This window comes from Choloepus didactylus, chromosome 2 (assembly GCF_015220235.1).
Source record: "Choloepus didactylus isolate mChoDid1 chromosome 2, mChoDid1.pri, whole genome shotgun sequence".
Taxonomy (NCBI): Eukaryota; Metazoa; Chordata; class Mammalia; order Pilosa; family Megalonychidae; genus Choloepus; species Choloepus didactylus.
In genome coordinates, this window is record NC_051308.1 from 91,166,468 (window position 1) to 91,178,930 (window position 12,463).

Here is a 12,463-nt window from a genome sequence, read left to right on the forward strand (position 1 = left end):
TACAAAGACACAAAAAGATTGAAGGTAAAGGGATGAAAAAGACTATTACATGTAAATAGTAACCAAAAGAGATATGGAGTGTCTATATTTCTTTTTTGACAAAATAGAATTTAATTAAACAAATGTTACAAGAGACAAAAAGGGACATTATATAGTAAAGTTTCAATCCAACAAGAAGATATAATAATTATAAATATTCATGCACCTAACAACAGATCTCCAAAATATATGAAGCAAAATTTGACAGAAATAAGGGAGAAACAGAAAGTTATGCAATAATCACTGGAGACTTTAGTACTCCACTTTCAAAAATGGATAGAACAACCAGTCAGAAGATCAATAAGGAAATAGAGGGATTTAACAACACTATAGACCAATTAGAACATTATAGAACATTCTACCTTAAAGCAACAGAATACACACTCTTCTCAAATGCACATGGAACACTCTCCAGGATAGACCATATGTTAAGCCACAAAAGTCTTTAAAAAGGTTAAAATCCTACAAAGTATCTTTTTTTGATAATAATGGAATGAGACTAGAAACCAAAAACAGAGGGAAAACTAGAAAATTCACAAATATGTGAAAATTAAACTGCACAATCTTAAACAACCAATTGATCAAAGAAGTAATCCCAGGAAAGTTATATAACTTGACATGAAAGAAAATGAAAGGCAATATAGCAAAACTTATGGGATGCAGCAAAAGCAGTGGTAAGAGGGAAATTAATAGCTACAATAAAAAAGAGGAAAGATCTCAAATCAATAACCCAACTCTGTACCTTAAGGAACTAGAGAAAAAGAAACAAACTAAACCCAAATCTGGAAGACAGAATTAAAAAAATAAATATTAGAGCAGAGATAAAATAGTGAAAAATTAATGAAACCGAAAGTTGGTTCTTTCAAAAGATCAACAAAATTGACAAACTTTTAAATCAACTGACTAATCAAAAAGTGAGAAGACTCAAATTACTAAAATCAGAAATGAAAGTGTGGCATTGCTACTGATTTTACAGAAATAAAGAGGACTGTAAGAGAATACTATGAATGAATGTACATCAACAAGTTAAATAAGCTAGATGAAATGGAAAAAAATTCCTAGAAGCACACAAAGTACCCATACTGACTCAAGAAGAAATAGAAAATCTGGATAGATCTACAATAAGTAAGGAGATAGAATCAGGAATAAAAAATCTCCCAGTAAAGAAAAGCCCAGGACCAAATGACTTCTCTGGTGAATTCCACCAAACATTTAAAGGAGAATTAACACTGATGCTTCTCAAACCCTTCCAAAAATTTGAAGAGGAAGGAACACTTTGTAATTCCTTCAAAGAGGTCAGCATTACCCTGATGACAAAGCCAGACAAAGACACTATAGGAAAAAAAATCTGTAGGCTAATATCCATTATGAATATGTATGAAAAATCCTCAATAAAATACCAGCAAACCAAATTCAGCATCATATGAAAATGATTATACACCCTGACCAAATGGGTTTTATTCCTGGAATTGTAGAGTGTTTCAACATTTAAGTTTCAATTAATGCATATACTACATTGATGGAATGAATAGAATACAACTAGAAGCTAATAATTATCAAAGAACCAGAACACTCACAAATATATGGAGGTTAAACAATACACTCTTAAAAAATCAGTGGATCAGAGATGAAATTGCAAGAGAAATTGCTAAATATCTAGAGACAAATGAAAATGAGAGCATAGCATATAAAAATTTATGGGATGCAGCAAAGGTGGTATTGAGAGGGAAATTTAGTTCTAAATGCATACATTAAAAAGGAAGAAAGAGCTAAAATCAAAGAACTAATGGAATAACTGAAGAAGCTAGAAAATGGTCAGTAAACTAATCCTAAAGCAAGTAGAAAGAAAGAAACAAGCAAAAATAAATGATATGGAGAACAAAACAACAACAACAAAAAAACAATAGAGAGAATAAATAAAACCAAAAGTTGGTTCTTTGAGATCAACAAGATCAACAAACCCTTAGCTAGATTGACAAAGTCAAAAAGATAGAAGACCCACATAAACAAAATAATAAATGACAGGGGGGATATTACCATAGACCCTGTTCTAGTTTGCTAATGTTGCTGGAATGTAAAACACCAGAGATGGATTGGCTTTTATAAAAGGGGGTTTATTTGGTTACACAGTTACAGTCTTAAGGCCATAAAGTGTCCAAGGTAACACATCAGCAATCAGGTTCCTTCACTGGAGGATGGCCAATGGTGTCTGGAAAACCTCTGTTAGCTGGGAAGGCACGTGGCTGGCATCTGCTCCAAAGTTCTGGTTTCAAAACAGCTTTCTCCCAGGATGCTCCTCTCTAGGCTGCAGTTCCTCAAAAATGTCACTCTTAGTTGCATTTGGGGTATCTGTCCTCTCTTAGCTTCTCCAGAGCAAGAGTTTGCTTTCAATGGCCATCTTCAAAATGTCTGTCATCTGCAGCTCCTGTGCTTTCTTCAAAGTGTCCATCTTGGCTGTAGCTCCTCTTCAAAATATCACTCACAGCTGCACTGCATTCTTTCTGCCTGTCTGCTCATTTATATGGCTCCACTGATCAAGGCCCATCCTGAATGGGTGAGGCCATGACCCCATGGAAATATCTAATCAGAGTCATCAACCACAGTGGGGTGGGGCACATCTCCAAAGAAACACTCAAAGAAATCTAATTAACACTGATAATGTCTGCCCACACAAGATTACATCAAAGATAATGGTGTTTGGGGGACACAATACATTCAAACTGGCACATTCCACCCCCTGGACCCCAAAATGACATTATCTTTCCATATACAAAATACATTCATCCCACCACAATATCACAGAAACTTAAATCATCTCAGTAACAACAGTTAAGTACAAAATCCCATCAAAATCAATTATAGGCATGGTTAGTCCTAAGGCATAATTTTCCTTTAGCCGTGGATCTGTGAATTTAGAACAAGTTATTTGCTTCCAATATACAAAGGAGGGACATTCATAGGATAAACATTCCCTTGTCATAAGGAGAAACTTAAAGGAAAACAGGGTTCATAGGACCAAAACAGTTCCTAAAACCTGCAGGACAAACTCCATTAGACTTCAAAGTCTGACAGTTGTTAACAGAATGACATTGCATCCTTGGGGTTTGAGAGAGTGGGAGTCTAACCCTTCCTAAGGGCCTTTGTGGCAGCCCTTTCCTCTCCAAATGCTTAGGTGAGTGCTCCAACATATCCACACATTGGGGAGACCACCTTCTCGTCCCCACTCTCCTCAAATATCGGGGCAGCTCCCAGATTCCCTTCCATCTCTGGAGCACATGCTCAACCCCTTCAGAACAGTGTGGTGGCAGCCAGGCTCTTCCCATTCCCCTGGGAATGTGCTCCTCCCTCTTTGGGGCTTGGAGTGACAGAACATTTCCAGAGCATTGAGGCGGAAAGCCCGCCCTCGACCTCCAGGGCAAACTCTCCCTTTCCATGCATGTGGGCTGCTCCACTCTCCCAGCCTGAGACCTCTTGACTCCAGACCTCAACCTCTATGGCTCTGTCTCTGAAGAAATTTTTCCTTCAGTTTGTTCCTTGTCTGTCTCCTCCAGTCCAGACTGGCAATGGCTCTGTCTATAAAGATCTCACAAAAATACTGTTGGTTTCACATGAAGCACACAGGGGTCAAAGCCATCAGACAATAGGACTTTCCACAAATCCTTTCTGGATAATTCCATCTCCAATCTTGGCTTGTACTGAAATGGCGGCTGGGTTCCATGTTTGGTTACATCCTCATGTTGGGCTATAGCTTCTGGGATTCCATGCCCTGGAAGCCTGTAATTTTCCAAGCCATCAGCTTCTGGTTTCTTTGAACCCAAGAGTTCAATTTTAAGTTTATCTCTCTCCACTTGCATTTTACTATAAGTTGCAAGGAGAAGCCAGGGTACATCCTCCACACATAGCTTGGAGATCTCCTCAGCTAAGTATTCCAGGCTGTTGCTTTCAAATTCTTCCTTCCATCTGACACCAGGACTCAATTTTGCCAAATTCTCTGCCACTTTAAAACAAGGATCACCTCTCTTCCAGTTCACAACAACACAGTCATCATTTCTGTTCAAGGTCCCCTCAGAAGTATCTTTCGAGTCCATATTTCCACAAACAGTCTCTTCAGAGCAGTTTAGGCCTTTTCTATCAAACTCCTCACAATTCTTCCAGAATCTTCCCCTTATCCATTTAAAAAGCCATTCCAACATGTTTGGTATTTGCAAACTCAGCAGCAAAAGCACCCCACTTCTCTGGTACCAAAATCTGTTCTAGTTTGCTAATGCTGCTGGAATGCAAAACACCAGAGATGGATTGGCTTTTATAAAAGGGGGTTTATTTGGTTACACAGTTACAGTCTTAAGGCCATAAAGTGTCCAAGGTAACACATCAGCAATCAGGTTCCTTCACTGGAGGATGGCCAATGGTGTCTGGAAAACCTCTGTTAGCTGGGAAGGCACGTGGCTGGCATCTGCTCCAAAGTTCTGGTTTCAAAACAGCTTTCTCCCAGGATGTTCCTCTCTAGGCTGCAGTTCCTCAAAAATGTCACTCTTAGTTGCATTTGGGGTATCTGTCCTCTCTTAGCTTCTCCAGAGCAAGAGTTTGCTTTCAACGGCCATCTTCAAAATGTCTGTCACCTGCAGCTCCTGTGCTTTCTTCAAAGTGTCCTTCTTGGCTGTAGCTCCTCTTCAAAATATCACTCACAGCTGCACTGCATTCTCTCTGCCTGTCTGCTCATTTATATAGCTCCACTGATCAAGTCCCACCCTGAATGGGTGAGGCCATGCCTCCATGGAAATAGCTAATCAGAGTCATCAACCACAGCTGGGTGGAGCACATCTCCAAAGAAACACTCAAAGAAATCTAATCAACACTGATAATGTCTGTCCACACAAGATTACATCAAAGATAATGGTGTTTGGGGGACATAATACATTCAAACTGGCACAGACCCCAAAGAAATAAAAAATATCCTAAGAGGATACTATAAACAACTCTATGCCAACAAACTAGATAATTTAGAGGAAATGGATAATTTCCTGGAAACACATGAACAACCTAGACTGAATAAAGAAGAAATAGAAGACCTCAACAAACCAATCACAAGTAAAGAGATCCAATCAGTTATCAAAATGCTTCCTACAAATAAAACCCCAGGACCAGATGGCTTCACAAGGGAATTCTACCCATCTTTCCAAAAAGAACTCACACCATTCCAACTTAAATTCTTTCAAAAAATTGAAGAAAATGGAACACTACCTAACTCATTTTATGAAGCCAACGTCACTCTAATACCAAAACCAGATAAAGATGCTGCAAGAAAGGAACACTACAGGCCAATTTCTCTAATGAATATAGATGCAAAAATTCTCAGCAAAACACTTGCAAACCAAATTCAGAGACACGTTAAAAAATTATGCATCCTGACCAAATGGGGTGCATCCCAGGTATGCAAGGGTGGTTCAACATAAGAAAATCAATCACTGTAGTAAAACATATTAACAAATCAGAATGGAAAAATCAAATGATCATCTTAATAGATGCTGAAAAAGCATAAGACAAAACCCAACATCTGTTTATGATAAAAACACTTCCAAAAATTAGGAATAGAAGGAAACTTCTTCAATATGATAAAGGGCATACATGAAAAACCCACAGCCAGTATAATACTCAATGGTGAGAGACTGAAAGTTATCCCCCTAAGATCAGGAATGAGACAAAGATGCCTGTTGTCACCACCATTATTCAGTATTGTGCTAGAAGTTCTAGCCAGAGCAATTTGGCAAGAAAAAGAAATAAATGGCATCCAAATTGGAAAGGAAGAAGCAAAACTCCCATTATTTGCAGATGATATGATCTTATACTTGGAATACCCTGAAAAATCAATGACACACCTACTTGAGCTAATAAACAAATTCAACAAAGTGACAGGATATAAGATTAATGCACATAAGTCTGTAATGTTTCTATACAGTAGAAATGACATAACTGAAGGGACACTGAATAAAAAGATTCTATTCTCAATAGAAACTAAAAAAAGTTAAGTACCTAGGAATAAACTTAACCAAGGTTGTAAAAGACCTCTATAATGAAAATTACATAACTCTACTGAAGGAAATAGATGATGACCTAAAGAGATGGAGAGATATTCCATGTTAATGGATAGGAAGGCTAAATGTAGTTAAGACATCAATTCTACCCAAACTGATCTACAGATTTAATGCAATTCCCATCAAAATTCCAACAATTTACTTTGCAGATTTGGAAAAGTTAGTCATCAAATTTACTTGCAAGGGAAAGATACCTTGAATTGCTAAAAATATTCTAAAAAGAAAAACGAAGTTGGAGAACTTACACTGCCTGACTTTGAAGACTACTAAAAAGCCACAGTAGTCAAAACAGCATGGTATTAATACAAACATAGACATATTGATCAATGGAATCTAATTAAGAATTTGTAAATAGACCCCCAGATCTATGGTTGACTGATTTTTGATAAGCTCCAAAATCCACTGAATTGGGACTTATCAGCCTCTTTAACAAATGGGGCTGGGAGAAATGGATATCTATATCTGAAAGAATAAAAGAGGACCCATACTTCCCACCCTATACAAAAATTAATTCAGCATGGATCAGACATCTCAATATAAGAGACTGTACCATAAAGCTCCTAGAAGATAATGTAGGGAAACATCTTCAAGACCTTGCATTAGGAGGTCACTTCTTAGATTTAACACCCAAAGCACAAGCAACGAAAGACAAAATAGATAAATGGGAGCTCCTCAAAATTAAAAGCTTCTGTACCTCAAAGTAATTTGTCAAAAAGGTAAAGAGACAGCCAACTCAATGGGAGAAAATATTTGGAAACCATCTATCAGATAAGAGACTGACATCTTGTATGTATAAGGAAATTTTACAACTCAATGACAACAGTACAAATAGCCCAATTATAAAATGGGCAAAAGATATGAAAAGACATTTCTCTAGTGAGGAAATACAAATGGCTAAAAAACACGTGAAAAAATGTTAATCTTCGCTAACTATCAGGGAGATGCAAGTCAAGACCACAATGAGGTATCATCAAACACCAGTAAGAATAGCTGTCATTAAATAAACAGGAAACTACAAATGCTGGAGAGGATGTGGAGAAATTGAAACCGTTATTCATTGCTGGTGGGACTATATAATGGTACAACCACTCTGGAAGACAGTTTGGCGGTTCCTTAGAAAACTAGGTATTGAATCACTCTGTGATCCAGCAATTTCACTTCTCGATATTTACCCAGAGGATCTGAAAGCACTGACACGAACAGATATTTGCACACCAATGTTCATAGTGGCATTGTTCACAATTGCCAAGAAATGGAAACAACCTAAATGTCCATCAGATAAGTGGATAAACAAAATGCAGCACATACATATGATGGAATACCATGCAGCAGTGAGAAGGAATGAGGTTGTGAAGCATATGACAACAATGAACCTTGAAGACATAATGTTGAGTGAAATAAGTCAGATACAAAAGGAGAGACATTGTATGTTACCACAAATGTGAACTCTTATTATAGAATATAGGGAACCTAGAGATAGATAGCAGTTAGTGAAGGGGGAATGATAATCAAATAAGAACAGATAGGATATTGAGGGTAATCTTAGTGATACGGGAATGTTCAGGAATGACTATGGTTTGTTAATTTTTTTGTGGTATGGTAGGAGCATATTGGAAGCAATGAAATTATATCAGGATATTTGTTTTTTTTTTTCCTTTTCCTTTGTTTTATTTTATCTGGAAATACATATTTTTAATTTTTTTGTTTTTTGATGAATAAAGTTAACAAAAAAAAAATAGAATGATGGGGAAATACACAATTATCTCAATTAATGCAGAAGAGGCATTTGACAAAATCCAACACCCTTTCATCATAAAAACATTCAATAAACTAGGAATAGAAGGGAACTTTCTTAACATGATATAGGCTATATATTAAAAACCCACAAGTAACATCATACTCCATGATGAAAGACTGAAAGCTTTCCCAAGATAAGGAACAAGAAAAGGATTCCTACTTTCACCACTTCTATTCAAAAGAGTACTGAAAAAAAAGAGTACTACAAGTTCTTTCGAGAATACTTAGGCAAGAAAAAGAAATAAAAAGCATTCAAATTGGAAAGGAAGAAATAAAGTCATCTCTGTCAGCACATGGTATGATTTTATCGGTAGAAAACCCAGAAGAATTCACACACCTACAAAACCAAACCATTAAAGCTGATGAATCCAGCAAAGTTCCAGGATTCAAAATCAACATGCAAAAATCAGTTGTATTTCTATACATTAGCAACAAACAATCAGAAAAGGAAAACAATTCCATTTATAATAGCACCAAAAAGGATAAAGTACTTAATATATTTAACCAAGGAGGTGAAAGACTTGTACATTGAAAACTACCAACCATTACTAAAATAAATTTTAAAAGATCAAAAGAAATGGAAAAATACTCCATGCTGTTTTAGTTTCCTAGCTGCTAAAGCAAACACAATACAACGGGTTGACTCAACAATAGGAATTTATTGGCTTATGGTTTCAGAAGCTAGAAAGCAAGCTTCCTCTCAGAGTAAATATCTTCTGGCAGGTTGGCAATCTTTAGGGTTCCTGGTTTTTCTGTTACATGGCAAGGCACATGGTGATGTCCTCTCCTTTTTTCTCTGAGTTCCGTTGACTTCCAGCATTTCACTGTTCTCTGCAGCTTCTCCTGTGTCCAATTTCCCTTAGGACTACAGACCTATTGGATTAAGAAACATGCTTATTCAGTTTGGGCACACCTTAACTAATAACATCGTCAAAGGTCCCATTTACAAATGGGTTCACCAAAAGCACAGACAACAAAAGAAAAAATAGGTAAATGGGATTTCAGTATCATTAAAAACTTTTGTGCATCAAACGACCCTATCAAAAAGAGTGAAAAGACAAACACACAGAATGGGACAAAATAATTGCAAATCATATATCTGATAAGGGATTAATATACAGAATACATAAAGAACTTCTACAACTCAACAACAAAAAGACAAACAACCCAATTAAGAGACAGTCGAAAGACTTGAATAGACATTTCTCCACAGAAGCTTTTCAAATGACCAACAAGCACATGAAAACATGCTGAACATTATTAGTCATTAAGCAAATGTAAATCAAAACCACAATGAGATATCACTTCATACTCACCAAGATGGCTATTATATATGTGTATATATATAGGAAGATAGCAAGTGTGTGTTGTCAAGAATGTGGAGAAATTAGAGCCCTTGTGCATTGCTGGTGGGATGTAAGACGGTACAGCAGCTGTCCAAAACAGTTTGACATTTCCTCAAAGAATAAGCAGAATTTTCAGATGATCCAGCAATTCCAATCCTAGGAATATACCTAAAATAATTGAAAACAGGGGCTCAAAGTATGTTCAAAGCAGCCTCTCTCACAATAGCCAAAAAATGGAAACTATTAAAATGTCATGAACAGACGAATGGACAAACAAAATGTGGTTGTATCTATTCAATGGAATATTATTCAGCCACAAAAAGGAATGAAGTTATGATACATGCTACAACATGGATGAATCAGGTAAAAATTATATTAAGTACAGTGCACCACACAAAAGGACAAATATTGCATGATTCCACTTACATGAATTATCTTGAATAGGTAAATTCATAGATAAAGTAGATTAGAGGTTACCAGGTACTGAGGGAGAAGGGAGAATGGGAGTTATTACTTAATGTATACAGAGTTTCTTTTTGGGGTGATGAAAAAATTTTGGAACTAGATAGTTGTGATGATTGTACAACACTGTGAATGTAATTAATGACACTGAATTTTACACTTGTACACTTAATGGTTAAACTGGCAGATTTTATGCTATATTTTTATATAAAAATAAAGTGGATAAAGAAAGAAGACTGCCCAAGCACGGATTGGAGATCAAAGAGGAAGGAAGTAGAGAAAACAGCTACAAATTTAATCCAGGAGCTCAAGTGAAGAGTAATAAGAACTTGGATCAGAAGTAGTAGAAATGACAAAGAGGAAGAAAGTGTGAGCAGCATTGCAGGGGTAGTTCTACAAAGCTTGATGATTGATTGTGGGCAGGGAAAAGACGAAGTCGATTTTGGGATTTTGAATTCCTGCATGGTGCAATACCAACCAAGCCAGAGACATTAGAATGAAGAGTAGGTTGTGAAGACAGATGATAAAGCAGGTTCATGACATTTGAAATGCATTTGTTTCCATGTCTCCAACATTATTCTGTCACCTGTCCCAGGGCAGAGGTTGGATCTGAGTTCCTTTGTATGCTCGGAGGCTGGCATAGAGTAGGCCCTTGATTATCTGGTAAATGAACAGCTACTGTCAATATCTTCTCTCTTTAACCTCCCTGCCTTAGTTTAGGACCTTATTACTTCTCACTTAAATAATTGCAAGCCCGAGTTGCAATTACATGCCCTAGTTTATATAGGTGCCTTTGTGTGAATTAGAACAAGGCACCCTCTCTGGGTTTATGATTTAGAAAAGGTGTCTTTATCTTTTGGGCGGATGCATCCCTTTGTTCTGGGCTTGGGGAGCAGGACACACAGTTAATGGGAAGATAAAAGCACCCCCTCTTGTAGGAGAAAGACTCTCCAGAATGAAGGGCTTGGAGCGCTGAGGGCAGAGGCAGGATTTCAGACCCTACTTACTCCCTCATTGGGAAAGAATGCTCTGGAACAGTCTTCCAGCTGGTCTCTTCGGTCCCACCCTGACATTTCTATTCCATTCAGTCAGAGTAATTTTTTTTTCTAAAATGTAAATCTAATCATACCACATTCTGCTTCAAACCCTTTCCCATTTCCCCAGTGCCTTCAGGATGAGTTCCAAAGTCCTTAACATAGTTTAAAAAAAAAAGGTCCTTTCTACAGCTCCTTCTCAGCCTCTTCTCTGGCTGGCTGCGCTGCTTCATTGCCGTTCCCTGAATGGGTAATGCACAAGCAGGCTTCGCTTGGGCTGTGTTCCCCTCACTCCCTGCCCTAGAGCAAGCACCTGCACCTCCCCGCTTCCTCAGATGGCCAGACTGCTTCTGGTTTCTCCCAGATTTACGTGACTCATTTCAAGGAAGTTGCGCTAATTGAGGTCTGACCCAGAACCTGCCTCCAAGCCCCATTCCCTCCTGCACAGCCACCCTGGTCTCGCACCCCCCAGGCTGTGGAGGTCCTCCCTTCCTGTCTGTGACCGCTTGGGGGACTAAGAATGTGTTTTGTTCATGTCTTTTACCCCAGCACCAGTATGCAGGCACCCTGCTCACACTTGTTGAATGGACAAATGAGAACTTGATTTAGAAACAATTGAAAAGTACACATTTCACCACCAAAAGAATCTCGTTTTTCCTGCATTTTGAACATGAGGTATTATTGTCAGTTGTCAAAGCCTTTGTATTTTCTGTACTTTTCTGTAGTCTTGAAATGGCTATTTGCTTGGTAAGTTAATAGAGGGAAAAATGATTCCTTTGGTTTGTTTGACTTCCTGAGACTTCATTCCAAGGCTGGTTTGTCCTGGTGTATCTATGTATTTGATATTTGTGAGATGCTTAAGATAATTTCCTGTTGATTCAGGTTAACATACTTGACCTCTTTGAAAACATTTTAACTTTGAGGGTGGAGGACTCTGCCCATCTGCTCAAGATTAAAATGCAATCAACAGTATTTCTGATGGTGGTGTCATTTGTTCAAAATGTTAGATGGTCCCAGTCATGAACTTTGAAATGCTTTAATAGTCTGTCAAAAGGCCTTGCCTGCAATTTCCAGAACAGTTTGTATTTATTTATTTATGTATGTATGTATGTATGTATGTATGTATGTATGTATTCACCTTCTTTCCACAAAGGATTTGAAGCAGCTGTGAGAATGTGTTCAATTTTAAAAAAAACAACAACAAAAAAACTAAATCGCATAATATCACTAAAACAAAAAATTACAACTAGGCAATATATGGTAGTAAGAGGTCAAGCCAAGGGGAATGGGGGGAGGTGCCCTAGACACACAGATATAAATGTTAGTGTAGCTGACCCTTTGATTTCATGAGACCACACACAAAATGGAAATTCATTCATTTTCTATGAGGAAAAATAGTAATTGTCATTTTTTTCTTCATAAAATCTGTTTTAGTTTCCTTGGCTGCTCAAGCAAATACCATGAAATGGTTTGGCTTAAGCAATGGGAATTTACTAGCTTACAGTTTTGAGGCTAGGATAAAGTCCAAATCAAGGTGACATCATGGCGATGCTTTCTTCCCAGAGACTGGAGTTCTGGGGCTGGCTGCCAAAGATCCTTGGTTTCTCTGTCACATAGCAATATACTTGGCAGCTTCTCCTGACATCTTTCTTCTCATCCAGTTTTCACTAATGTCAGCTTCTGGGCTATTCCT